The 26869-nt window shown below is 37.9% G+C and overlaps 1 protein-coding gene across 3 annotated transcripts in view; it reads right to left on the bottom strand.

The window, feature by feature from the left end:
* The window catches only part of CHRM3 (cholinergic receptor muscarinic 3), a 570675-nt gene that overhangs the window by 188887 nt on the left and 354919 nt on the right, over window positions 1-26869 (bottom strand). The window contains exon 1 of one of the 3 annotated variants that reach the window (XM_044942062.2): window positions 20269-22194. The exons of the other annotated variants lie outside the window; for them this stretch is intronic. The gene's annotated coding sequence lies outside the window, so the exon portion shown is untranslated. Of the gene's footprint in view, window positions 1-20268; window positions 22195-26869 lie in introns of those variants that run through there. 3 annotated transcript variants of the gene reach the window in all.

Genomic DNA, 26869 nt, shown 5'->3' with positions numbered 1-26869 from the left:
CCAGAGGTAATGATCAATCAAATGATATACTATATATGGTCAGGAAAAAGAAATGTGACAGCAACTTATGCCTTAAGCCAAAATACTGTTTCATTAATTATTTATTATTTGTATTCACTGCTTTTATTTTATTCAAAAGTAATAAACCCATGTCTGGGGAAAAATTTGACAGTGACTTGTTTTGATAAAAAGCATTCAATACTACTCCATGATTTTTAAATTGGCTTATCATTTTTTGAAAATAATAAAAGCAGAGAAAATTTGTCTCTCATTTAAAACTTGTCAGCTACAGGAAACATGTTGTTGAAGCAGATAGACAGTGCTGAGCAGGATTATTTGGCAGTACAGGAAACAGACACATGCCATGTGCTCTGAATACCCAATTTACGAATCGACCGAATCAACAACATCTATAACATGATGGTAGAAACTATTTGACTTTTGCTTTGACAGAAGACCCATGTGGGGGCCTCTGGAGATTGAGATCAGTCACGGCGATCTCAGCCAGGGTGACATCAGAGATGATAAGCTCATGTTACACTGATTTTATAGTAAAGATTTATGTTTCTGTATCAAAGGTCTTATATTCAGTCTGCTTTCTCTCCTAAAAAAAAATAGGTAAATTAAAAGTATGAAAATTCTTTCCCTATTCTAACATAATGACCATTTTGAAGAAAATGCAAATGTCGTGTATTTCAAATGAGTATACTCTCTAGAATAAGAAATGTTTGTTTTTATGTTAAATAATGGAAAATTTCCAATATACATAAAAGTAGAGATAATGAACTCCATCACATAGCTTCAACAACTGCCAATGTAAGGCAATCTTATTTCATCTAAATCTCCGTCTACTCCTCTCTGTTTTGGATTGTTTTGGAGCAAATCCCAGTTTTGCTTAAATAACCACTTATTTATAACCACTATATCAATATCACATCTAAACAGTTAACAAAGATTCCTAATGTTTGTTTATGACATTTTTCTGATTATATCATAGCTGTTATTTTATGGTTGGTTTGTTCAAGTCAAACATGCATTTGTTTGACCTTTAAAAATGGGCTCTCCCTTTTCCCTGTTTTTTTTTTTTGATCTTAATTTATTTATCACATGTAAATTTCTCATGAGCTTTCCTAGTAATGGTTTTTGACAGTGATTGATGATCTCTGCTCAAGTTCATTATTTCATTTACAGGTTAAAAAAGGAGTGATTCCAAATTTACCATTTTTTCTAAGTTAGCTGGATTTCTTCTAAAAAGAACATTTCTCTTATCAATTATGTGGTACAACCCAAGGTATAATTTGCAAAGGAAAGGCAGAAAAAAATTCTTTCCTTTATTTACCAGTTTTCATAATATTAAGTTGAGTACCTAGTATTCTTTGAAAAGTACTAATTTTTTAGTATTATCACAAACCCACAGAACTGTAACACATTTAATGTATTTCAATTATATGTGAATATACTTTTTGAATTTCAGGTTGTTCTATCTCTAACTAGTGGAAGTCCATTCAAGTTGAATCCAAATCATTTTGACATGACTTGTCTCTGGATTCCTCCGCACAAGATACTCAAGGCTCATTCTGAACATTTTTGGTCCCATATCTGAAGCCAGACATTTCTACAGGAGTGATTCTGTTCCTTAAATGGCAGATGATTTTTGGAGATCAGAACCTGAATGCCTGAGATGCTCATTGCTATTAGGTTAATTGTCTTTCATGAATAAGTTCTGCTTTGCAGAGTCAGAGGTAATAGTAATGTCACCAATAAAAGTAACATTTGACTAGCACCTTCTATGCTGTGTAAATGTGTGAAAAGCCTGCAGAGTACAATAGTTTCTGTTATTTGAAAAAACTGCCTATATAAAAATAATATTTGAATTCACATATAAAAATAATATTTGAATTCACATCTCAAGTCAAGTTCAGGGTAATTTAATAACCTATGAAGAAGTATAAGGAAATGCTTTATATTAAATTTAATTAAATATGAAATAAGGTTTGCAAAGGAAAGGACCTACAATGTCTGAAAGATGATAGATGTTTAATAATGTTGATTGTTTATCTCCTTTCACCTTTCACTACATTTGGAAAATGTACTGGAGCCATACTTAGAGTAATATTTAAGTTTAATTCTTGATTTACCCCAATTTCCTATTTAATCCTCATCTTCAACTTCAGTTTTTATCATCTGTAAAAATACGGAATCACTATGCTGTACACCTAAAACTAATACTGTAAATCAACTATGCTGAAAAAAATTAAAAGTTAAATAAATGTGCTTTGTGATAATACTAAAGTACATTTACGAGCACCTACAGAGAGAGTAGTAGCAAAACAGGAATTTATTGCTAATCTATAATGTAAGGTTATCTATCTTGAAGGTGACTAAATGATAATAGAAATGAGGAAATATTTCTTGGATGCTAACTATATGTTGGGCACATATTGGCTGGCCAAAATTTCATTGTTTTTCCATAACATCTTATGGAAAAACTCAAACAAACTTATACGCCAACCAAACATATCTACAAATAGCAACTTGCCTACTATTCATAGAACCTTTTGCCTCAATTCTCTCGAATTGTTCCTAAGTCTTTGAGGCACCTGGAGAAACCTTTGGAGTCCTCATTATAGTTCTCCTCCGCATCCATCTTGCCCTTGGAGCCTCATCCTAGCATGCACAGCTGGGGGGGAGCTGTCCAGAAGCTGGAGCTGTCTCCACTTTGCCTCATGGCTGATTGAGGCAGTTGGTTTATGGTTTGAGATCAGAGACCACAGTAAGGTAACTTAAACATCTGAAGAATTTGGGGAATAGAAGAATTTGGTCAACAGGATTAAATGATCAGGAAAACAGGATGAAAGGATACGGATGCCATGAAATCTTAACTGAATAAAATAGCCTATAAACAATGGAGACATGGGGGGAGGGGACTATCACTTCTAAGAATGGAAGTAGTGTTCAAAAGACATTTGTTCCTTTTTTTGAATAAAGCTCACCCAATCAAGCAAGTAAAATGAGACATTGTGATTATTTAAATGTTATATGGTTTATTTAAATAACTTCATCTGAATCACTGAATTTCACCTGCATGTGGGTAAAGGCGAACCAAGTATAAATTTTTGGAAGAAAGGCCTTTGCTCAAGCAAGCTGTGTTCCATAGTTGAGCATTTTCTAGACTCAGAGATGCTTCTGGGTTAGAACTGAAATTTACAGGTTCCTAAACAATTGTGCTTGAGCCTAATTGTTTATATTTGCTCTTTATAGTCTAGAAATACAATCTTTATAAACCAATCTAATAGACATTAAAAATGCAAAACACAAACACAAATGACTAATTATTGGTTAATTTTTTTTTTTTTTTCAATTCTGGACCATCATTTCTGCCAAATCACTGAGGCCAGCAGTAAAGACTTTTGAATGTTTTTTTGAGAGAAAAATCTTTAGCTATTTGTTATGGATCACAAATGATTGGCAAAAGATATATTTGAATCTAGACCAAAACTGAAACATTTTCTATTATCTAAATGCTGCCAAATATTTAAATAGGGAAAATTTGTACTAGAGAGTATTATAGTTTTCATACACATTTGCTACACTCTAAGCACCTCCTCCCTTCTCTCTACTCTCCTATTCTTGCTCACACAAGAATGTATACAAATAGCAAAATATTAATGGCATACACAAACTAACTGTGACAGAGAATCAGTGGCGGAATCCCTCAATTACGAATACATCACTAACTTGAGATCTTCCTTAAACTTAACCTTAGGTTAATTCAAGTTGAAAACAAAACTATTAATATAGCCAGTGAGGCTAAATGAACTATTGATACAATAGCCAATATCACTGGCAGCATTAATTCCTTCTGCCTTGTTTATCTTTTCCATGTTGATATCCCTCAGATTTCCTATGTTCTCATCCTATACCTACTGTCTGAGTGTTCTCAGTCAGACCTATGGTTTTGGCTGACACCTATATATTTCCCTTGTGGCTCAGCTGGTGTAGAATCTGCCTGTAATGTGGGAGACCTGGGTTCGATCCTAGGGTTGGGAAGATCCCTTGGAGAAGGGAAAGGCTACCCACTTCAGCATTCTGGCCTGGAGAATTCCATGAACTGTATAGTCCGTGGGGTTGCAAAGAGTTGGACACGACTGAGTGACTTTTATATATATATATATACTGATGGCTCCCACATCTTATTTTCAGTCTCTCTGTTTCTCTTAACAGATGTGCACACTCAGCTGCTCATTGGCTCTTTCTGATTGATGATCCATAATCATATACAGTTCAAAGTATTAAATTATATTTACCAACAGCATCCTTCCCCAACATTTTCCCTCCTTCGTTCTCTCACTCAAAGAATGACATTTTTGTTGTCCAACCACCTAAGCCCCAAACTTAGCTATTGTTTTCACCTTCTTCATTCTCTTTGGTATTCAGCTGGATCCCAAGTTCATAAATTCAACCTCATTAGCATTGCTCAAATCCACTCCTTCATTCTCTCCACCCTTGCCACGCTACTGCCTTAGTACAGGCTTTTATCAATCCTTCTTCAGACTGTTGTAACAGAGTCCTAAATTACTTCTCCCTCTCCAAGTCTTTGCTGAAACCCGCATGAGCATCCATACTACTGTGAAGGTTTATCTTTCTACCAGGGGACTCTTTCAATTGCTTCCCACACAGTCAGAACCACATGCAAGTTCTATAGCTCCAGCTTTAGTACCCGTGGCTCACTCACGAAACATAAATGTGCAGTTTCCAGAAAACTCTGCTATCAGGAGTTCCTCTGAACAAACTGTTCTTTCTACAAGAATGCCCTCTCTCCTTACTGGCCTAATGTGTACTTGAACTTCAAGATTCAGATGAACTTTTAAACTCAGATACAGTGATATTTCTTTCAAGAAGCCTTTCCTGTCTCACCTGTGAGTTACAAGTCCTGCCTCTCTCTCTTCATTGTATTTTTACAAATTTCTATTTCAATATCACATGAAATGTAACAGCTGCATTCCTTGTTCTGCTTCTCTATTAAACCACGAAGATGGTGACTTTGTGTCTTTGATTCTGCATTCCCATGTCTAAAAAACTCAAAATTTCTGGTCTCAATTCCTCTTTCTATTATTAAAATTACTGAGTACATAAAAGATTATTTGTTTATGGGACTATATATGAACAATATTTACCATACTTAAAGTTAAAACTGATAATTTAAAAACAATAAGGCAATCATATGCTAACATAGATAACATATTTTTTTTTTTGCTGAAGAGTGGTTGTATTTTCTAAACAAAATCTTATTGATAATAGTAGCATTGTTTTACATTTTTACAGATTGCATTAATGTCTGACAAGAAGACAGCTAGATACTTATCTCTGTTTCTGAATTCAATACATTAATGAGATATGTAGTTTTGCTTCATATGTATGTGGAAAATATACCTCCATAAAGATATAATTAGAAGCAGAGTATTATTTTAATTCCTTTTTTTCCAGATAATTGTAGCTATTTTACTTTGAAAATATATCTAAACTCAACAGTAATTCCTTAAATATAAGATGCAATGTAAAATCTAAACTATAGTTTTTATACAATGTGATATTAAAACCCATGGTATTTTGAATGGTTCTTTTAACCAATGCATAATTCTGTACCATCTTGCATTAAAAAAAAAAAAAAAGAAAAAACACACACACATTGGTTCATTACCTTATGTAGACCTTCCAGATTTCAACATTTTTTTTTCAATACAAAATAGTTACATTAATATCACCACCAATCTCATTATATCTGTCTCAGACCTTTAAAATATTACTAAGTTGTCAAACTCATGTGATGGATATAATTCTTTGAAAATTTTAATTGAAAGCTTAAAATTACCATTGGCAACAGGTACTGTCAACTATTTTCCTTTGAATGAGATGACAGCTCATCTCATTCATTTTAAAGAAAATATCCACAAAATATTCAAGTCTGAATAACCAAAGTTTGTCTGTTAGTCATTCTTTCAAGTACAAATGGTGTTCCAAGAAAAAAGTAGTTTGTTCAGCTTGCATCTGAAACAAGCACCTGTTTTTTTTAAAGCCAAACATCATGCTTCAGTATGAGACAATTTTATGCATATTTCACACTGTGTACACAGAATATTAAACTGATGTGTCCTCAAGGATGGGGATTTAACAAAATTATTTGGCTCTAGTTTTTTAACTGCTTCATTGCACACAAGTGAAATCTGTGTGGGCAAGAGGTACTGAAATATACAATGACTAGTACAGTTTTGTGTCCCTGCCTTGATTCCTGCTAAGGAACCAGTAGTTTTACTTACTATTGCGTTTATACCATCAAGGGCTACCAGGTGTCACTAGTGGTAAAGAATCCACCTGCCAATGCAGGAGACTCGGGCTCTATCCCTAGGTGGGGAAGATGATCTGGAAGAGGAAATGGCACCCCACTCCAGTATTCTTGCCTTGAGAATCGCATGGACAGAGGAGCCCGGTGGGCTATAGTCCGTGGGGTTGCAAAGAGTCAGACACGACTGAGCGTCTGAGCAGCAGCAGCTTACACCACCAACGTAAGTGTCAACATAGTATAATTATAACCTTAGTATCTTAAAAGAGTTCTGACCTGGTGTACTCTGTTCTGGGTGGGTCTTGAGGAAAAAAAATACATCTCAACAGACCATACTTGGAGAACTGATCTAGACAACATCTTAAACATGATGAATACACAAAACATTTCAAATGAAGAACTGAATGAATGAACTTGTGTTGGCTTTATCTGTAACAGTGATGGTCTTTTTGGTGGCTCAAAGAATATAAATAAATATGTATGTGTGTGTGTGTACAATGAAGACCTGTCTGCTTGACGAAAAGTAGAGCCTCAGTCAAAATTAGAATGAAAAACAGAGACTGTGCCAAAATTTCCATTGTGATTTGGGGATATCCTAAAGCAAAACGATTAAGTGATTCCATTAATTGCACTAGCGTCAACTACAAGGGAATATAATATTTCTTCATTTCCTATAAAGACTTGTCAACTTATGCCATTTAAACGATTTTGAAAAAAATTATCTATGTAATACATAACTGAACTACTATTGCAAACATAAAATAGAGGACAAAGATGGAAAGATTTCAGACTTAAAACTGAGTCAGAAATATTGATAAATGGACACATTGCTTTCTAGATGTAGTTTTCTACATTACATCCTTAACCAGAGAGTTGGTCACAAAATAGGTATATCTTAATGTTACATAAACCAGAAACTCAGGATTTCTGGCAGAATCCCTAAAGTGTCACTGTCTTCGATCCTAATCTCATTCAAATGGCCTGTTATCCTGACCACCAGTGTTAAATTTCTGTCAGTGGGGGGGTTGTGACATGAGTGTGTGTATATTCAGAGAGCGGCAAACTATTGGTTTGACTTCAATGGGAAACCCTTATCAACAACAGGCAGAGAGGTGGTTAGCTGTAATTTTGCTGATGTTGTGTGAAAGGGAAGTAGGTTATGTAAATGGATTTGGTTGGGGTATCTAACACCTTTTTAAGAAAGATATTTCTTTTCTTGTACTCTTCCAGAGTGACAAGTGTAATCCTGGAAAATTTTAATGCGGAAACTTCAAAGGCAGAAAGCGTTCCTGACAAGACAGTGAGTAAGTATATTAGGTGTAGCGTATATGAGGTGTCCTTGTCCCAGGATTTTCAAATTGTGCAGACAGAAAGTAAACAGCTGTGGGGTGATTACTGTCCACTCTAGGGGCACAACTGGGGAGAGCTTGTCTGCCAGTGGAGCAGGTTTGCAAATACATAACATGGGAGACTTACCAATGGCCTTAATGAAGCATAAGCAATTCAGTGCTGAAAGCAAGTAGGAAGACTATTTTTCTTCCTTTTTTCCCCCTTATGTAATACTTCTCTCATGCACTCTTAAAAAGTCATTTGACCCTTGCTGATCTGTGGAGGCAGAGTGCCCAATTAAATTACTTCCATTATAAAAGCACATACAGCCAAATACTTTTTATAGCACACGATTCCAAACCTATAATAAGGATCAAGGAAAAGTAGCACAAAAGCTTTTTTAAAATTTAATAGAGACTTTTAAACAATTGGTAATACCAAAAAAGGTCAGAGAAAGTGCCTCCCTGTCAAGGGCTCCATTGGCAAAGAAACTATGAAACTGACATTTTGAAATGAGAGAATATTTTAATATTCATTCTACTGGGGTCAGGGCCAGGCTACTTAGAATAACAATAATATCCAAACAGAAGATGAAGACCTTCCAGGAAGAATTACCTTCAAGACAGGCTATATACCTCTTCCCTTGAGATTCACACTAATACATGATAATAACATATATACAGAGAGTTGTCCATGTACCAAGTACATTGTTAGCACTATATTTGGATTTTACCATTTGATCTTCACAATAATTCTATGAAATAGGTACTGTTATTATCCATATCATGATGCTAAGCTGCTACTGCTGCTAAATCGCTTCAGTCGTGTCTGACTCTGTGCGACCCCATAGACAGCAGCCCACCAGGCTCCCCTGGCCCTGGGATTCTCCAGGCAAGAACACTGGAGTGGGTTGCCATTTCCTTCTCCAATGCATGAAAGTGAAAAGTGAAAGTGAAGTGGCTCAGTCGTGTCCGACTCTTCGCAACCCCATGCACTGCAGCCTACCAGGCTCCTCTGCCCATGGGATTTTCCAGGCAAGAGTACTGGAGTGGGTTGTGGCTTACAGTTTAACTAATGTGTGTAAAGTGATTGAGTGGTGTAGCCAATATCCAAATGCAGGGTTGCTAACTCTAGATGCTACACTCTTAACTATTGTTCTGGTAGCCTTCTAGAACATCTGCAACTCCCTATATCATCGTTAATTTAGATAATAAATAACTAATAAGCACTGTTATCAGGCACTGTGAGATGCTGACATCATAATAGTAAATAAGTCATTCTTATTTATTCAGAAAAGCATAGTTTCATCAGCAGATCATTTCTTAGAATTGGTTTCATAAGACACTTATTGTCACGTCTGTTTTTCTAGAATGAAAACTAAAATAGAGATTGCCCAGGATTTTATACTCAATGGAAAGCAGAAGTACTGCCCATTGATTTCAGACAAGTGTTTTGTCCACTAAATATTACCATATGTCTTTTAGATAATCAGAAAAGTAATTGTTGAGACCATAAAGATGAATTCTATTCCCCCAAACTTGATAAACCACTTGATAAATCTCTAGATATAATAGGAGCTACATTAATATTTTTTACTTTGAAGTCTATGGTAGTCATAATTTTAAAAAGATAAACTGAAATCAGTGAAAACATAATAGAAAAGACTAAATGTCTAACAAATGGGGTCTAGTTTAGTAACATAGGGCACATGAACTCCATGGGTATTGGGAAATTACCATTTATTTATTTTGGCCATGTCTTGCAGCCTGTGGGATCCTAGTCAGCCCCCCACCACCCCCCAGGGATTGAACCCAGACCCTTGGCAGTGAAAGCAATGCATTGTAACCACTAGACCACCAGGGAACTAGTTAACATTATTTTTTATTCAAAAGTTCAGTGCCAAGATGAACATTATCATAATTCATAGATAAAACATAATCACTCACAAGGTATAAAAATTACATATTAATATAATTAAATCTAAACAAAAAATTGAAGAACTAGTATGCTAGATCGAGTTAGCAAGCTTTTCATTAAAGGATCTGAGAGTTTCTATTCTATTTGTGCAAATGGGTGAGCATGGCTGTGTTCCAATAAAAACTTTACTTAAAAAACAGCCAGTGGGGCACATTTTACTTGAGGGCTATGGTTTGCTGACTCCGGTACCAGACTATGGAAGAATGAAAGAGTTTAAAGACATTTACAGTAGTGTTTTTAGTCATATTTTATAATACTGCTTAATAAATTTTAAAAAGGGGAATTGTATACTGTTCCTCATTTGAATTCAAACTAGTAACCATTTATTATTTTAACCCAATTAACCTTTACTCCCTCGAAATAGCTTGCAAATCCAAGCTAGATTTTAGGGCAAGCGATCTTTATATTTATCAGACAGCAAAACTCTCCTAATTGTTGGGTAAAGTAATTCAAAATTCATGATCTGACCCTCAAGCTGGTCAACAATCATTTACAGACTGGTTACAAAGTGTTTTGTCTTTTCTAAGCATAGCGGGAAGCACCTTTTACGAGTTTCCCTATTGTCAAGAAGCTTAAAACCTAATAGATGAGGCAATTACATCACCTTAATTTATGCAGTGGGACATTTGGCATAAAAAGTATGAATATCCATAGAAACAACTGTCATATCTTGTGACAAGAAACAAAAAGCACATCAGTTTGCAGAGGGTAGAATTACTCTAGTATATAAAAACATATGCACTCTTGTAGATTTAAAAAATTACTCTAGTATATAATCTAGGTGGCTAAGTGGTAAAGAATCCACCTAGCAATGCAGAAAACTCAGGACACACAGGTTCAATTCCTGGGTTGGGAAGATCCCTTGGAGTAGGAAGTGGAAATCCAGTCCAGTATGCTTGCCTGGAAAATCCAATGGACAGAGGAGCCTGGTAGGCCACAGTCTATGGGGTTGCAAAGAGTCAGACACGATGGAGTGACTGAGCACCCACATGCATGCACACACGCATATAATCTAGTATGTCAGTATCCATCTTAAGCAGACGTATATTCAATTTAAGCTTACATTTGCATATTTCTTGGGGAAGGAAATGGAAACCCACTCCAGTACTCTTGCTTGGAGAATTCCACGGACCAAGGAGTCTGGCGGGTCATGGAGTCACAAAGAGTTGAACACGACTGAGGACTAAGCTACACACACATGTATATTTCTATCTTAATATGGTATGCATTTAATTTACAATATCTTAGAAACAAATGATCAATACTTTAGGCTCTTACTTAATATTCATTTTCCAAGCTTCAATTTAATGGTTACAATGGCAGAAAAATGGCCCCATTACTTGGTAAAGTATACTAGCATTATACCACAAAAGCAAAGAAAATATAGGGCCATTATTCTCCAGAAAATGTTAAAGCTGGACTTTTTCTAATAGCTAAATTATTTAAAAAAAAAAAAATCATTTTGTAGGTAACTTCCAAAGTGCAAAGTATGTTGAGGAAGGAACTTATGTTAGAGAGGGAGGTAGGAGCCAGATCAAAAAAGATGCTGTCCTAAAATGCTCAGCTTGTAGTTACAAGCGATGGGAAGACTGCCATAGCGAGCATGTGCTGTAGAAGAACAGTGCAGGGGAGGGTGCGATGGGGACATCTTAGGCAAAACTGAACGTGAGAATATGTGATTGCTGCTTTAGTTATCAGGTCCAGAGAAGACAAGGGCCTGAAACAAGGAACTGGTATAAGAAAGCAGAAACTTTAGAAATATTTACATGACAAAAGAATCAGGCCTTGGTAACTGATCACATGTGGGAGACAGAGGAAAAAAATAGTAAGCCACTAGAATTTCTAGCTTACATGATTAGGTGAAAAGTTGAAATATGGCATACTGAAAGAAGGTTAAGGTGTTCTACTTGAGATAAGTTGAAAACACCCATGTGGAAAAAATGCCAGATTAGTGAATAATTATTAGATGCTATTCTAACATTAGCATTTAATATATGTGTTCTTTGTACCAGGAACTGTGCTAAGCACTTGAATGCACAAGTTCATTGAATTCTCATGATAGCCCCACTGGAATACACATTCTACAAGTAAGGGACCTAAAGTCTAGTGAGGTTAATAACCTCCCAAAGCACACACAATTACATAAATGGTAAAACCTGGTTTTTAACCCATTAAATCATACTTTTCACATTGACTCTTAGCCATTATCATATCTTGTACTAATAAAACATCTCAATTTGAAGAACACTCCAAAAAATGATCCCTTTTAGCCAATGCTAGCCCCATAAGTGTCCATTCAACAAATGACTTGGTAAAGAGAGTCACACTTTACTACACTTCACTAGGAGTCCAAGGATGATTTCCCAGGTGGCTCAGCAGTGAAGAATCCACTTGCCAATGCAAGCAGATACAGGAGATGAGGGTTTGATCCCTAAGTTAGGAAGATTCCCTGGAGGAAGAAATGTCAACCCAACTGAGCATTTTTGCCTGGGAAATCCCATGGACAGAGGAGCCTGGCAAGTTATAGTCCATGGGGTTGCAAAAGAATTGGACACAACTTAGCGACTAAACAAGAGCTTAAGATATTCTTCTGTTAACTGGGGAAGTTTATAAGAAATAGAATCTATCCATGCCCTCCTAAGACAACATTTTAGCCAGAGTGACCACTGTTCCAGCATCTAACCATATGGCCAGCAGAGGCATGGCTTCTGGCTTTGGTCAACACTGATCTGGATAGAGACACGGGCAGATTTGTGAGTTTTCAACCATATTTGAAAATAACAGAGATTGTACTGCTTGCCTTTAGTGACTATCATCTCAGAGTATACTTATTCATAAAATGAAGCTTGTTTCCTGACTTTTTGTGGTGAAAGTCCCTGAATTTTTGGCAAGCTCTGCAGAAGATATTAAGAAAAGGTGGCGAGAATACACAGAAGAACTGTACAATGATGTGATCACTCACCTAGAACCAGAAATTCTGGAGTGTGAAGTCAAGTGGACTTAGGAAGCATTACTATGAACAAAGCTAGTGTAGGTGATGGAATTCCAGCTGAGCTATTTCAAATCCTAAAAGATGATGCTGTGAAAGTGCTGTACTCAAGATGCCAGCAAATTTGGAAGACTCAGCGGTGGCCACAGGGCTGGATAAAGTCAGCTTTTATTCCAACCCCGAAGAAGAGCAATGCCAAAGAATGTTCAAACAACTGCACAATTGCACTCATTTCACATCCTAGCAAGGTAATGCTCAAAATCCTTCAAGCTAGGCTTCAACAGTTCATGAACTGAGAACTTTCAGATGTACAAGCTGGATTTAGAAAAGGCGGAGAAACCAGAGATCAAATTGCCAACATCCACTGCATCATAGAAATAACAAAGGAATTCCAAAAATATATCTACTTCTGCTTCATTGACTATCCTAAAGCCTTTGACTGTGTGGATCACAACAAACTGTGGAAAATTCTGAAAGAGATGGGAATACCAGACCACCTTACCTGTCTCCTGCAAAACCTATATGCAGGTCAAGAAGCAGACATAGAACAATGAACTGGTTCAAAATTGGGAAAGGTGTATATGAAGGCTGTATATTGTCACTCTGCTTATATGCAGAGGTCATGATGTGAAATGCCAAGCTGGATGAATCACAAGCTGGAGTCAAGATTTCTGGGAGAAATACTATCAATAACCCCATATATGCAGATGACACCACCCTAACAGTAGAAAGTGAAGAGGAGCCAAAGAGGTGAGTGAAGTGAAGCTAAAGAAGCTAAAGAGGAGCTTCTTGATGAAGGTGAAAGAGGAGACTGAAAAGGCTGACTTAAAACTCAATATTCAATAAACAAAGATCATGTCATCTGGTCCCTTCACCTCATGGCAAATAGATGGGGAAAAAATGGACACAGTGACAGACTTTCTTTCCCTGGGCTCCAAAATTACTGTGGATGTTTACTGCAGCCATGAAGTTAAAAGATGCTTGGTCCTTGGAAGAAAAGCTATGACAAACCTAGACAGAATATTACAAAGCAGAGATACCACTTTGCCAACAAAGGTCTGTATAGTCAAAGCCATGATTTTTCCAGTAGTCATGTACAGATGTGCAATTTGGACCATAAAGAACGGTGAGTACCAAAGAATTGATGCTTTTGAATTGCGGTGCTGAAGAAAACTTTCAAGGGTTCCTTGGATAGCAAGGAGATTAAACCAGTCAATCCTAAAGGAAATCAACTCTGAATATTCATTAGAAGGACTGATGCTGAAGCAGATACTCCAATTTTTGGCCACCTGATGTGATGAGCTGACTCACTGGAAAAGACCCTGATTCTGGGAAAGATTGAGGGCAGGAGGAGAAGGGGACAGCAGAGATGAGATGGGTGGTGGCATCATTGACTCAATGGACATGAGTTTAAGCAAGCTCTGGGAGACAGTGAAGGACAGGGAAGCCTAGTGTGTTGCAGTTCATGGGGTTGCCAAGAGTTGCACACAACTGAGCGGTCAACAACAACAATTTGGCACTCAATGGAACTGGGGATGTAAAGATGAAAAATGCTACTGGTCTACACACTGTGGCCTCATATTTAAGTTGCAGAATTAGCAGAGGCTCAGTGATAAGACCCGGAGAAGGCAATGGCACCCCACTCCAGTACTCTGGCCTGGAAAATCACATGAACGGAGGACCCTGGTAAGCTGCAGTCCATGGGGTCGCTAAGAGTTGGACACCGCTGAGTGACTTCATTTTCACTTTTCACTTTCATGCATTGGAGAAGGAAATGGCAACCCACTCCAGTGTTATTGCCTGGAGAATCCCAGGGACGAGGGAGCCTGGTGGGCTGCCGTCTATAGGGTCACACAGAGTCGGAAACGACTGAAGCGACTTAGCAGCAGCAGCAGCAGCAGCAGCAGAGGTAAGACCAGCTCCCGAAAAGAGCTGCAGTAGCCTTGGTTCAGTCACACTGACCACAATAATTTCCAATCTAGTTCTAGAATCATCTCATACAATTTTTCCCAAAGGAAAAAGATCATATGTATTCACTTGACATCCTACATATAATCAGTGCGGTGAGATACAGCATATAAAGTACCAAACACTGGGCATGGTGCATACAAATTGTTCAATATATGTTAGCTATTATTGTAAGTCATAGGAGTATACTCTAGTAATAACAATATGGAAGCTTAATAAACATTTGTGCAGTTGTTGAACTTGCTAGTCCTTATGATCCATAATGCACTTTAAAAATAAAGTTGAAAATATCAAGTACAAAAAAGTAAAAAATGTAATTCTGTTTATGTCATTGCTATCAAAGGTAATAGAAACTATCTTTCAAAGAAAGATTAACATTGAAGATATTAACATGTAAAAAGGTGAAAACTGTAACACTTTAGAAAACCATTTCATCCTTATAATAAAGTATCTAGAATCTACTTAGACCCTGTTTTATGCTTACTGAAGGGGACTGTTTCATGTGTTTGGTATTTCTGGTAAATAACTGAGGGATGTTGCTTGGTATGTGGCTACAAAAATTGAAGTAATGGCTCCTTTCTCATGAAAGCAGATTTAGATACCACTGACATTGCAACTCAGCAATATTTTTCACATTACACAGAGGAAATAAGAGAAAGCAAAGGTATTGAGTAAATTCATACATTTCCATTGACTCCAAGTGCTCATCTAGGTTCTCTCTCACTGTTTTTCTCTCTCTTTCTCTCTCTCTCTATATATATATCAATAAGGAATTGTTAAGCCTTAATCAAAATAAATTAATACATCTCTTTCTCTCTCTATATATATATATATCAATAAGGAATTGTTAAGCCTTAATCAAAATAAATTAATACAGTGATGATCAACCAAACCTAATCTGATTTTTATTCCTTTTAACTTTTTATAACCTCTTAAGTGATATCTGCTCTATATCTACCCTAGAACATATTTAAGAAACACACATAAAAGAAATATAGGATTTAATAAAACTCAATGGTGTTTATAAATGTTCTTAAATAAATGCATAGTTTTTCTAGACTTAGAAATAAGTCATTTGAATGGTCATCATAAATGCAACTCTTGCATATGTTGGTTTAGCTCTAAATGAAATATATTACTTATACATTAGTTATCTTAAATATTGAATGTTCTTAACTCCAATATACTTGCATTGCAGACAAGGCATTTGTATGCTCAGTGTGATTAATGAATAGTAATTCAACAAGGAACTTCCCTTGTGGTCAATGTGCCTAGCAATGCAGGAGAAGCAGGTTTGGTCCCTGGTGGGAGAACTAAGATACTACATGCCTCAGGCAACTAAGCCCGCAAGCTGCAACTACGGAGTCTGTATGCCTTCTCAAGAGAGAAGTCCACATGCCTCAACAAAAAGTCCCACATGACACATCAAAGATCCTGCTTGCTGCAACTAAGACAAAATACAGCCAAATAAATAAATAAATACTGAACCAAAAAATAGTAACTCAATGAAAGAAAACTAAGATGAAAATAAGGTAATTGATTTTACCAAAGTCACAACTAAGAATAACTAAGATAAGAATCTATATCTTCAGATTTTGTGTCCTTTTAACTATTAAACTGTGAGAGAAAAGATTTTGTAAGTTGGTAAACATGATACTTAAATGAGGAGGGGCAGATAGCAATAATATCCGTTCATGCAACTAACTGGGTACCTGTGAGTGGTTAGGCCCATATGGTCAATGGGTGCTAAGAAACATACAGTGGATTTTCTTGGTCTTCTCAGCTATCATGTCAACTTGATTGAAACAAAGGCACATTTCACAGGCATGAAAGACAATTGATTTTGGTCAATCTTTTTAGCATTTTCCAGGTAACTACGTCTTCATAAATTGCCAGCAAAATCAAGTGGTTAAACTGCCTCACAGACTTTGGGTAGAACATTAGAGAAATTGAATGATATATGCAGGAGAAGATCAAGTAAGTTGCACTGTTTCTAAATGCTTGTACCTTGAACCAAAAGCTGAATGTGAAGTAAGAAAATAATTATTTTTCATTTTCTTCTAGAATTTCATGGTCTGGAATACCATTCCCTATCTTCTGTTGAGAGTACAAATTTTACTCATTTTCAAGGTCCTGGAAATTTCCCACATCAACTCCTTTGCCTTTTCTCACCTTTTGCAACATTTACTTTTTCATGCTACATTTTTATATTTTTTGGTCTTGGTTGTATTTTTCTCCAATTAGTTTATAGGTGCATACAAGTGAGTGCAAATAATCTCCTACCAGATTATAACACTGCTTTTGTATTCTGCATACTGTACAAAGGGAATATTATGTATAGATTGCTGCTGCTGCTACTGCTAAGTCGCTTCAGTCATGTCCGACTTTGTGCGACCCCATAGATGGCAGCCCATCAGGCTCCCCCGTCCCTGGGATTCTCCAGGCAAGAACACTGGAGTGGGTTGCCATTTCCTTCTCCAATGCATGGAAGTGAAAAGTGAAAGTGAAGTCGCTCAGTCGTGTCCGACTCTTAGCGACCCCATGGACTGCAGCCCACCAGGCTAGATTACCCCATGATAAACTGTTGGTATAGGAACCACTTCACTGAAATGTTCTTTATTTGAACTGGAATATGTAAAGACTTTTTTTTCATTCTTTGTAATCTGTTACGAAGGTACTTTTTCTGTCCTTCATTAAAATATAATCTCCAATTTTGACTTACTCCTAGTTTGAAACTTTGTACTACCTGTTAATGAAATGCATTTATGTTGTTCATGGATGACACATTATTGTGTTTCAGAAACCCTGAAAATGGGACTTCCCTGGCGGTCCAGTGGTTAAGACTTGGTGCTCCCAATGCAGGGGGCACAGGTTCGATCTCTGGGACTGGAACTCTGTACAGGAATCTCTGGTAAGATCCCACATACTGTGTGGTGTGGCCTCAAAACAAAACAAAAAAACCCTGGCACTTCTCTTGTGGCTCAGTGGTAAAGAATCCACATGTCAATGCAAGAGATATGGGTTCAATTCTTGACCTGGGGGATGACATGGCACGGAGCAACTAAGCCTATGCCTCACAACTATTGAGCCTGTGCTCTAGAGCCCAGGAGTGTTAACTACTGAAGCCCACACACAGAACCTGTGCTCCGCAGGAAGAAAAGCCACCACAATAAGAAGCCTGCAATCGCAACTAGAGAGTAGCCCCCACTCGCTGCAACTAGAAAAAAGCCCTTGCGGCAATGAAGGTCCAGCACAGTCAAAAAATAAAAATGCAAATAACAAAAGAGAAGCCCTGAGAAAATTAATGATTACTCAATAAACTGCCAACCGTAAGGTTCAACGCTAGGCCTATCATTTAAATGTGTTTCTTCCCACTTGATCCTGAAAACTCTGGGATCATGATCTAAGGAGAGAGAGAAGAGCTGGGGGAAAGGTGGTCCTATTGTCAGGCGAGCTGGAGAAGAACACTCCTTTCTTACCTACCACTAACCTCATCTTTTGTATTCTGCATTCTCTTTGAAGAGAATTTCACTCACTGAATTAGACAGGGACTCTTTCACAACGTCTGTTCTAAGAACTGAAACACACTGGGTTTTCTGAGGAATAGACATCCTTACACAGCACAGAGTTTGGGCTTTTGTCATATTCCCACTTCTTCAAAAGAGTGCTCCTTTAATTGGACCGTGTGTGCGTGCGTGCTCAGTTGCTTCCGTCGTGTCCTACTCTGTGACCCTATGGATTGTAGACTGCCAGGCTTCAGAGGCCAGGTTCCTCTGTCCATCACCTGAATACAATTATGATTATTTAAAATATCACAATACATAATCCCATATTATAATAATTGATGGAAACCTTTCCTTAAATAAATATATATTCTTCTCAAATCTACTTTAGTTGAATGTAAATAAAACAAAAATAAAATTTAAAAATGCATACTGCCTCTCAACAAAATCACTCTGTCACACGTATTTCAAGAAGGAAATTTAATTCACAAAGAAAAAAAGTGCGTTCAAATAAACCTAAGGGGAAAGTGTCTTTATTTTCATTATATACAAGGAGATGGCCACTTTGATGTAAGGATCAAATATAATATTCATGATTTCCAATGTGAATTTCATAAGACTTTGTTTTCTCTTTAAATCATGCCTATTCTTGAACTTTATAGTAAAAGCTGTAGAGAATCACATAAGAGAAAGATATAAAAAAGAAAAAAATACCCTCAAATTTCCATATCTCTACAGACAAAACCCTTGAAGACCTGGGAGTAAGCATCTGAAAATATCAGGTGCATTTAAAACGTCACACTCTTTGTTTACTTGGCAACTGCTTACAACATGGAAAAGTCCCAATTTTTGCCCTGAGAAAATGGGAGTCAAATAGCATTAGAGAAGTAATGCTTCATTTTAATAATCCAAGCCTAATTTGTAATATAACATTCAATTCTATTAAAAATCTTTTGATTGGGTATTCCTCTGTCTCTGAATAAAGGACAAGATTGTTAATTGCCAATGGCTCTATGAAACACAATACAAAGAAGATAAGCAAAGAAAATAGACAAAGCAAAGTTTCCAGTTTTAGAAAAATAGATGCTTGTATTCTATATATTCTGGATCACCTTCACTGAAACAACAAGCAGTAACTCACTTCGCTACTACAACATGGCTCATTAGTCTGAAGGTTGGATACACAGCCTGTCAAATCCCTTCCCCTGAACCATAATAATGAGAGTAATGACACACCTATAACATAGTTTGCAAGTCTTCATTCTGCTTCCAAAACTTAATGCTATCATAGGTCTCCTGTGTATGTATTTTTAGTGCCCAGTTCCTAGTTCAGTGTTTAAAAATCTTGCTGATCCTGGAGTTGAAACAAAGCTTTCGGAAGCAATCAACTGCTCTTGCCATCACAGGTGCCAAACACACACACAATGTCCTTTTATTTATGGAAATACACACAGATCTATTCTGCATGTGCTCAGAGCCTGACACAAACACCACCTCTTTCCCACAGGCAGCAGGAAGGATGTGGTTTGAAGGACACGGTTGCTTCATCCAAGTGTTCAGTTTTTCAAAGAACTCTTGTTTTACACAGAATTGCTGAATGACTATCTAAATTTAAGAAGATACAACTGGGCCATGCCTGAAGTCCCACTTTTATTTAACTAAAATTGGCATTAAAGCAGATCATGAAATACTTTTCCCCTTACCTTGAATGGACACATGCTGAAAGTGCGTTCATAATCAAAAGACATTTCTGTGAGCTGGTGACCCAGTAATTCCTTATGTCTAAAGGTCTGCTGCAACAATACAAGACTAGAATCGCCAGATGAAATGGTCAGAATTACCCAGTGGCTCAATAAAATCAGCTTACTTTGAGTCTAATCCAAGGATAAATATATAGAAATCTCCAAGCAGTGGAAATTGTAAACATTGTACATCTGCCCCCAAAACAGTAACACAGGAAGATCTATCATCGCCAGGGAAACAAACATTTGATAAATTCTAGGGCATTATCTTGATTCTACCTGAATGCAAACAAGGACTAAATAATCACAAGCTACTGTCGAATGGAAATATGGTTTAGTGGAAAAATGTGACGTGTAGTACAAGGGAATAATTTCATCCCTCCAAACAGCAATAAACTCAGAACAAGCAATCCATCAAACCTGATTATCCAGCATTCCTGGAGCTCACCGACTTCATCATTTCACTTCCGAAACTCTCGAACTCTATGAACCTTTAATTTACAGCCCCTCACTCTTTATTTCCTCCATTTTCTGAAGTCAGCCCCCTTTTCCAGTGTATTAATCTACAGATGATCTCTCTTTTGAAGTTGAGCACCTTGAATTTCCCTGGAGCCTTCTCTGGAGCCTTAATTCACCTGGTATTTCTAAGCTCCTAAAAGAGATGCAGGTTTTTCTACTCTGCAGATTAAGTCTTCTCATGACTTAAACTTACCTTTCGATAAAAGATGCTTCTTCAGCTTTGCATACAAAGTCTGGTCTGCTTTACAATTCCCCTGCAGAGTTCTGAGCTCACGAGAATCTATAATTTGAGAAAACAGCTTTGGCAACAAAACAGGTAAATTGCTGCTAGTGGTTTCTCCTGAATTACTGGAAGTTAATTCTTTTTTTTTTTTTTCCTCCAGCCACTTCTCCTTTTTTCTAACTAGTTTTTAATATATGTGATAGATAAAGTTACTTAGAACTACTGGAGTAGACATCAAATGATAGAAAAATGAAAACTGGATGAAAATATTTTATTGGTAACACAAAGCTAAAAACAGCACCTTCTGAGAAAGCATACACAATTCCATCCACCAGGTGGAATATTACTCCCACCCCAAGGTATTAGATAAGCTTCCATGTTTCTTCCCCAAGTAGAAACAAATAGTTCTGGACCAACTGTCTGTGCCCCAGTCCTGCAGAAATCCATATCTGGCTCTTCTAAGATGCCAGGAAAATTTCACCTTGTGTCATGTTTCATGCTGAGAAGTTTGTGTAGCTCTTGTATAAACCTTGGTCTCTAAGACACATTCCAAGCTGAATTTATTTCAAATTCCAAACCAAGTTTATTCCATTCCACTCACTTAAAATTCCAATTGTGATTGGAACATATACACTTCATTTACTTTCTGTGCAGTGTTCAATGAACCACTTGCCATGATTCAACTTTGTAAGCTGCATTTCAATCTTGAGTGTGTCTGATTATCAGTTAATTAAAGCTTTGCCATTATTTGAAAAGAATGTTATAACATGCAGTTATCTTTCTCAGCATTTTTTGCTACCCTAACACAAGAATTCTGGCAAAATAATATGGTGATTGCTATTCTTTCCCCTACACCTATGCCATTTACTTGTCAGTACACAAAATCATGCTTCTGATGAAGCAGAAATAAATGTAGAAAAATCAACTTCCCTGTCCTATTGTGGCTGTGTCATTCAAGGCACTGACATGGCATAACATGAGCTTGTTTGATAAACTGCTGGAGTCAAGAACAAATTACTACCATTTAGCCAGAGCAGGACAAGTCGTTTCAGGACATTGCCTCAGGGGATGTCAATTTTAGAGGAGGAAGGATAAAACTCAAGTTAGGGAGCTGGTTCTTTGTTCAGTGTTGGTGAATTTCCTGGACAATGTTTAAGCCAGAAGTGACAGGTAGCATAGAAGAGTAAACCACACTTTGAGAAAGCAGACAGTGTATAAGCATCCCCAACTTCATATTTCTGCCACAAAGGACATTACCACATAGGTCACTGCTCACATCTGAAGAGATGTCACTTCAAGCCCTAACCAATGGATAATCGTCAACAACCACTGTTTAGTAACATAACTATGAAACTGATAAATATGTGAATCTGTTCCTTCTTACATTCTGTATTAGGGTTTTCCAGTGGTGATGAACCTCTTCATGGACCACAGCCTTGTCATGAAGAAGGTGCTTGTGTAACTCAATGAAGCCATGAGCCATGCAGTGCTCAGTTACCCAAGACGGATAGGTCATAGTGAAGAGTTCTCACAAAATGTGGTCCACTGGAGGGGGAAATGACAACCCATTCCAGTATTCTTGCCACGAGAACCCCATGAACAGTATGAAAAGGCAAAAAGGTATATGACACCAGAAGATGAGCCCTCCAAGCCAGCAGGTGCCCAATACGCTACTGGAAAGAGCAGAGGGCAATTACTAATAGCGCTAGAAAGAATGAAGCAGCTGGACCAAATTAGAAATGACGCTCAGTTTTGGATGTGTCTGGTGGTGAAAGTAAACTGCAATGCTGAAAAGAACAATATTGCATAGGAATCTGGAATGTTAGGTCCACGAATCAAGGTAAATTGGGTGTGGTCAAGCAGGAAATGGCAAGACTGAATACTGACATCTTAGGAATCAGCGCACTGAAATAAATGGAAATGGGCAAATTTAATTCAGATGACCATTATATCTATTACTATGCGCAAGAATCCCTTAGAAGAAATGGAGTAATCTTCACAGTCATCAGGAGAGTCTGAAATTCAGTACTTGGGTGCAACCTCAAAAACAAGAGAATAATCTTGATTCCTTTCCAAGGCAAACCATTTGATATCACAGTAATCCAAGTCTAGGCTGTATATTGTCACTTTGTTTATTTAACTTACATGCAGAGTACATCGTGCAAAATGCCAGACTACATGAATCACAAACAGGAAACAAGAAAAATATCAACAACCTCAGATATGCAGATGAAACCACTCTACAGGCAGAAATTGAAGAGGAACTAAAGAGTGTCTTGATGAGGGTAAAGAGGAAGGTGAATAAGCTTGCTTGAAACTCAACATTAACAAAACTAAAATCATGGCATTCAGTCGCATCGCTTCATGGCAAACATATGGGGAAAAAGTGGAAATAGTGAGAGACTTTTTTTTCTTGGGCTCCAAAATCACTGCAGATGGCGACTGCAGCCATGAAATTAAAAGACGTTTGCTCCTTGGAAGAAAAGCTATGACAAACCTAGACAGCATTTTACAAAGCAGAGACATCACTTTGCTGACAAAGGTCCGTATAGTCAAAGCTATGGTTTTTCCAGTAGTTATGTACAGATGTGAGAGTTGGACCATAAAGAAGGTTGAGCCATCAAAGAATTGATGCTTTCGAATTGTGCTGGAGAAGAATCTTGCGAGTCCCTTAAACAACAAGGAGATCAAACTAGTTAATCCTAAAGGAAATCAACACTGAACATTCATTGGAAGCACTGATGCTGAAGCTCCAACACTTTGGCCACCTGATGAGAAGAGCTGACCCATTGGAAAACACCCTGATGCTGGGAAAGACTGAAGGAAAAGAGAAGGGGTGGCAGAGGATGAAATGGTTAGATAGCATCACTGACCAACTCAATGGACATGCATTTGAGCAATCTGCCTGAGATGGAGGAGGACAGGTGAGCCTAGTCTGCTGTAGTCCATGAGTTTGCAGAGTCAGACACGACTTGGCAACTGAACAATAACAACAACAATGGTAATGAAATTATCTGGTAAGAAAAACACTTCTATTTCTGCCAAAGAAATGGCCCCAACTCCCTTCCGTGATACTGAAATGTCCAGCAAGGCTTCTATCATTCAAAAGAGTTTGTTCTGTGTTTTCCTGGTACCAGCATAACAAAGTCAACACAACTGGTTGCTTTTAAGGCGAGTAGCTACCTCCTCAGTGAGCATATAGGTCCAGAACAGGTGTAAGACTTCCTGAGAGCCTCATTTCATCTCTGTTCTTACCCTTGAACTTTTTCTTTTTTGGAAGATGCAGTCATGACAAATTTATTCATGCAAAAAACAGTGAAGGTGATTAAGAATACCTATGTCTTTCTGGAACTGAAGACATTTCACTTACTATCCTGACAAGATCATCCTGTAACTATCTTCAGAAAAATATTTTTCAAACATATGTGTGTGAATAGTGAAAACCAAAGTAAAGTAAGAAACCTAGACCAGGTCAAACAATCCAAACCCTCTTGGGCATTCTCATCTTAGAAGAGAGCTGCTTTTCCCTGACAGAGAAGGCAATGGCACCCCACTCCAGTACTCTTGCCTGGAAAATCCCATGGATGGAGGAGCCTGGTGGGCTACAGTCTGTGGGGTCGCTAAGAGTCGGACACGACTGAGCGACTTCGCTTTCACTCTTCACTTTCATGCGTTGGAGAAGGAAATGGCAACCCACTCCAGTGTTCCTGCCTTGAGAATCCCAGGGACAGGGAAGCCTGGTTGGGCTGCTGTCTATGGGGTCACACAGAGTCGGACACGACTGAAGCGATTTAGCAGCAGCAACAGCAGCTTTTCCCTGATAACCACCTTTGCTGCACCTGGGCTTTTTGCTGTGCCTACTAATGTTTACTGAAGTGCAGGATCTTAATTTTTAAAAAATCTTACTGTCTCAGGACCCAATGGCTAGCTTTCTTCATTGTCCAATGAAGCATGTTCTCTTTTGAGGCCTAAACTCTTTAACTATTCCCCATTTTTTCTTGCAACTGGCTGCAATCCCAGGGAGCTCCTTATATCCATCAGAGACTTTGGCACATGGTTTAAGGTCTTAATATTCAATCCAAGATCCTTAGTGACTATAATGTCCTTTGAAAAGAACATCCAATGCCCTCCCTTACTCAGTGTAATGATCTTCACTTCCACCTGGCTTCAGTCACATGCATGGTCACCAAAACTCTGTTCCCTCTTTACTTGTTCACTCTGTGACATTCCCTCACCAGCATCCCCCCTGTCCCCATTTTTTCTGCTCTCTCCATTTCATAGTTCCTCTACATCTGTCCAACAAACTCATTAAGACTTTGACTCTCTGAAAAGTACCATTTTCTTTGGGTTGAAAAAATCCTTTCAGCTTTACTCTTCTCTCTTCATCCTAGACATCATAGCATATCTCTTTAAACATGCTGTTGTTAATACCCACCGCTCCCCCAAATCTTTGCCCACCCTCCACATTCTCCTGCAAAATTTCAACCCAAGAACAATGCAGTGGTTTTCATTTCTATGCTGCTATATACCTGTGCTAAATTCTGGGAAAATCCATGCGACTGCAGAATGGTGCTGATATGAAGTTCTGGGATCAATATCATTGGCACCTCAACACTGTCCAACTCTCCTACCACATCCACTTTTCCTTCAAATATTACCTATTCTTTCCAATCCAATATTATATACCAACCATCATTTCCTTCCTCTCAGCAAAGCCCTCATTGCCTAATTTACATTGGCTTATGCTGAGCCTGTGGAGAAGGCAATGGAAACCCACGCCAGTACTCTTGCCTGGAAAATCCCATGGGTGGAGGAGCCTGGTAGGCTGCAGTCCATGGGGTCGTGAAGAGTCGGACACGTCTGAACAACTTCACTTTCACTTTTCATTTTCATGCTTTGGAGAAGGAAATGGCAACCCACTCCAGTATTCTTACCTGGAGAATCCCAGGGACGGGGGAGCCTGGTGGGCTGCCATCTATGGGGTAGCCCAGAGTTGGACACGACTGAAGTGACTTAGCAGCAGCAGCATGCTTAGCCCATGAAGTGAGAATACATTCAACATCATCTCCTCCAGTATTAACTTATTCCAACCCAAACCTCTGCCTCCCAAATTATTACAAGTGATATATTTTCTCTGTATTCTGAGTTTCCCCTGTATTCTTGATTCTGCTCTCACCCTCCTTATATATTTTATTAGATATTTCATTTCACACACAAACCTTTAAGCTTCCCCATTCCATTGGCTTCTACGCAGTGGTACACTGGAGTTGGTGCCTGATTCTAGGCATCTATATCTTTTATCTGCATTTAGTAATATTATACTTACAGCTTGACTTCAGTCATGGTGGGATTATGGTAACCAAGACAATGGCAAAAGGTACAAATCAGGGCTTCTGTTTCCCTTCCCTTCCCAGTGGTGCTGGTATGTCAGGGCACCACTGCACACAAGCCTGCTCAAAACAAAACAAACCAAAATGCTGACAAAAATCCTTGCATTTAGCATATCTCCTCTTCTAGTTATACTGCCCTCTCTCTCCTTTTATGTTCTAGCTACTTAAAAATGTGCAGTATACTCAATCACTCACTCCTAAACATGTCTTCAATTTGTATCAGTTCTTCACTGAAGTTGATATTTTCAAGGCAATCAATAACCTCCCAGTTGATAAATCTAGTGGATATTTTTCAGAGTTTACTAACTTAATCTGTGGTATTTGACACTACTGGTCATTCCCTCCTTATAATTCTCTCTTGCCTTAGCTTCTAGAATATCACAATTTCCTAAATTGCCCCTTACCTCTCTGGCCAAATTTTTCTTAGGTTTTATTTTCAGGGACCGTTCATTTGCCCACTTTTAACAAGTTCTTCTCCAGTGTTCTTTCCTCAACCCTTCTTCTCCTTCATTTATTTAATACCTTACTCATTTGAGTCTTACTCAATAGTCAATGGCAAAAGGTACAAATCAGGGCTTCTGTTTCCCTTCCCTTCCCAGTGGTGCTGGTATGTCAGGGCACCACTGCACACAAGCCTGCTCAAAACAAAACAAACCAAAATGCTGACAAAAATCCTTGCATTTAGCATATCTCCTCTTCTAGTTATACTGCCCTCTCTCTCCAAAATTCTGGTCACTCACAAAGTCATTTCTCTCCCATATCTACTTCATTTGTTGCATTTACAAGTGTACAATTGTCCATCTAGATGGTCCAATACACCAAGTACCTCTAACCCCAAACCCACCAAATTGAGCCCTTCAAATTCCTAGCTCAATCTAACACTTGATTC

The sequence above is a fragment of the Bubalus bubalis genome, chromosome 4 (genome assembly GCF_019923935.1).
Source record: "Bubalus bubalis isolate 160015118507 breed Murrah chromosome 4, NDDB_SH_1, whole genome shotgun sequence".
NCBI lineage: Eukaryota > Metazoa > Chordata > Mammalia > Artiodactyla > Bovidae > Bubalus > Bubalus bubalis.
The sequence above is the reverse complement of the archived record's forward strand: the minus strand, read 5'-3'. Positions and strand labels throughout refer to the sequence as shown.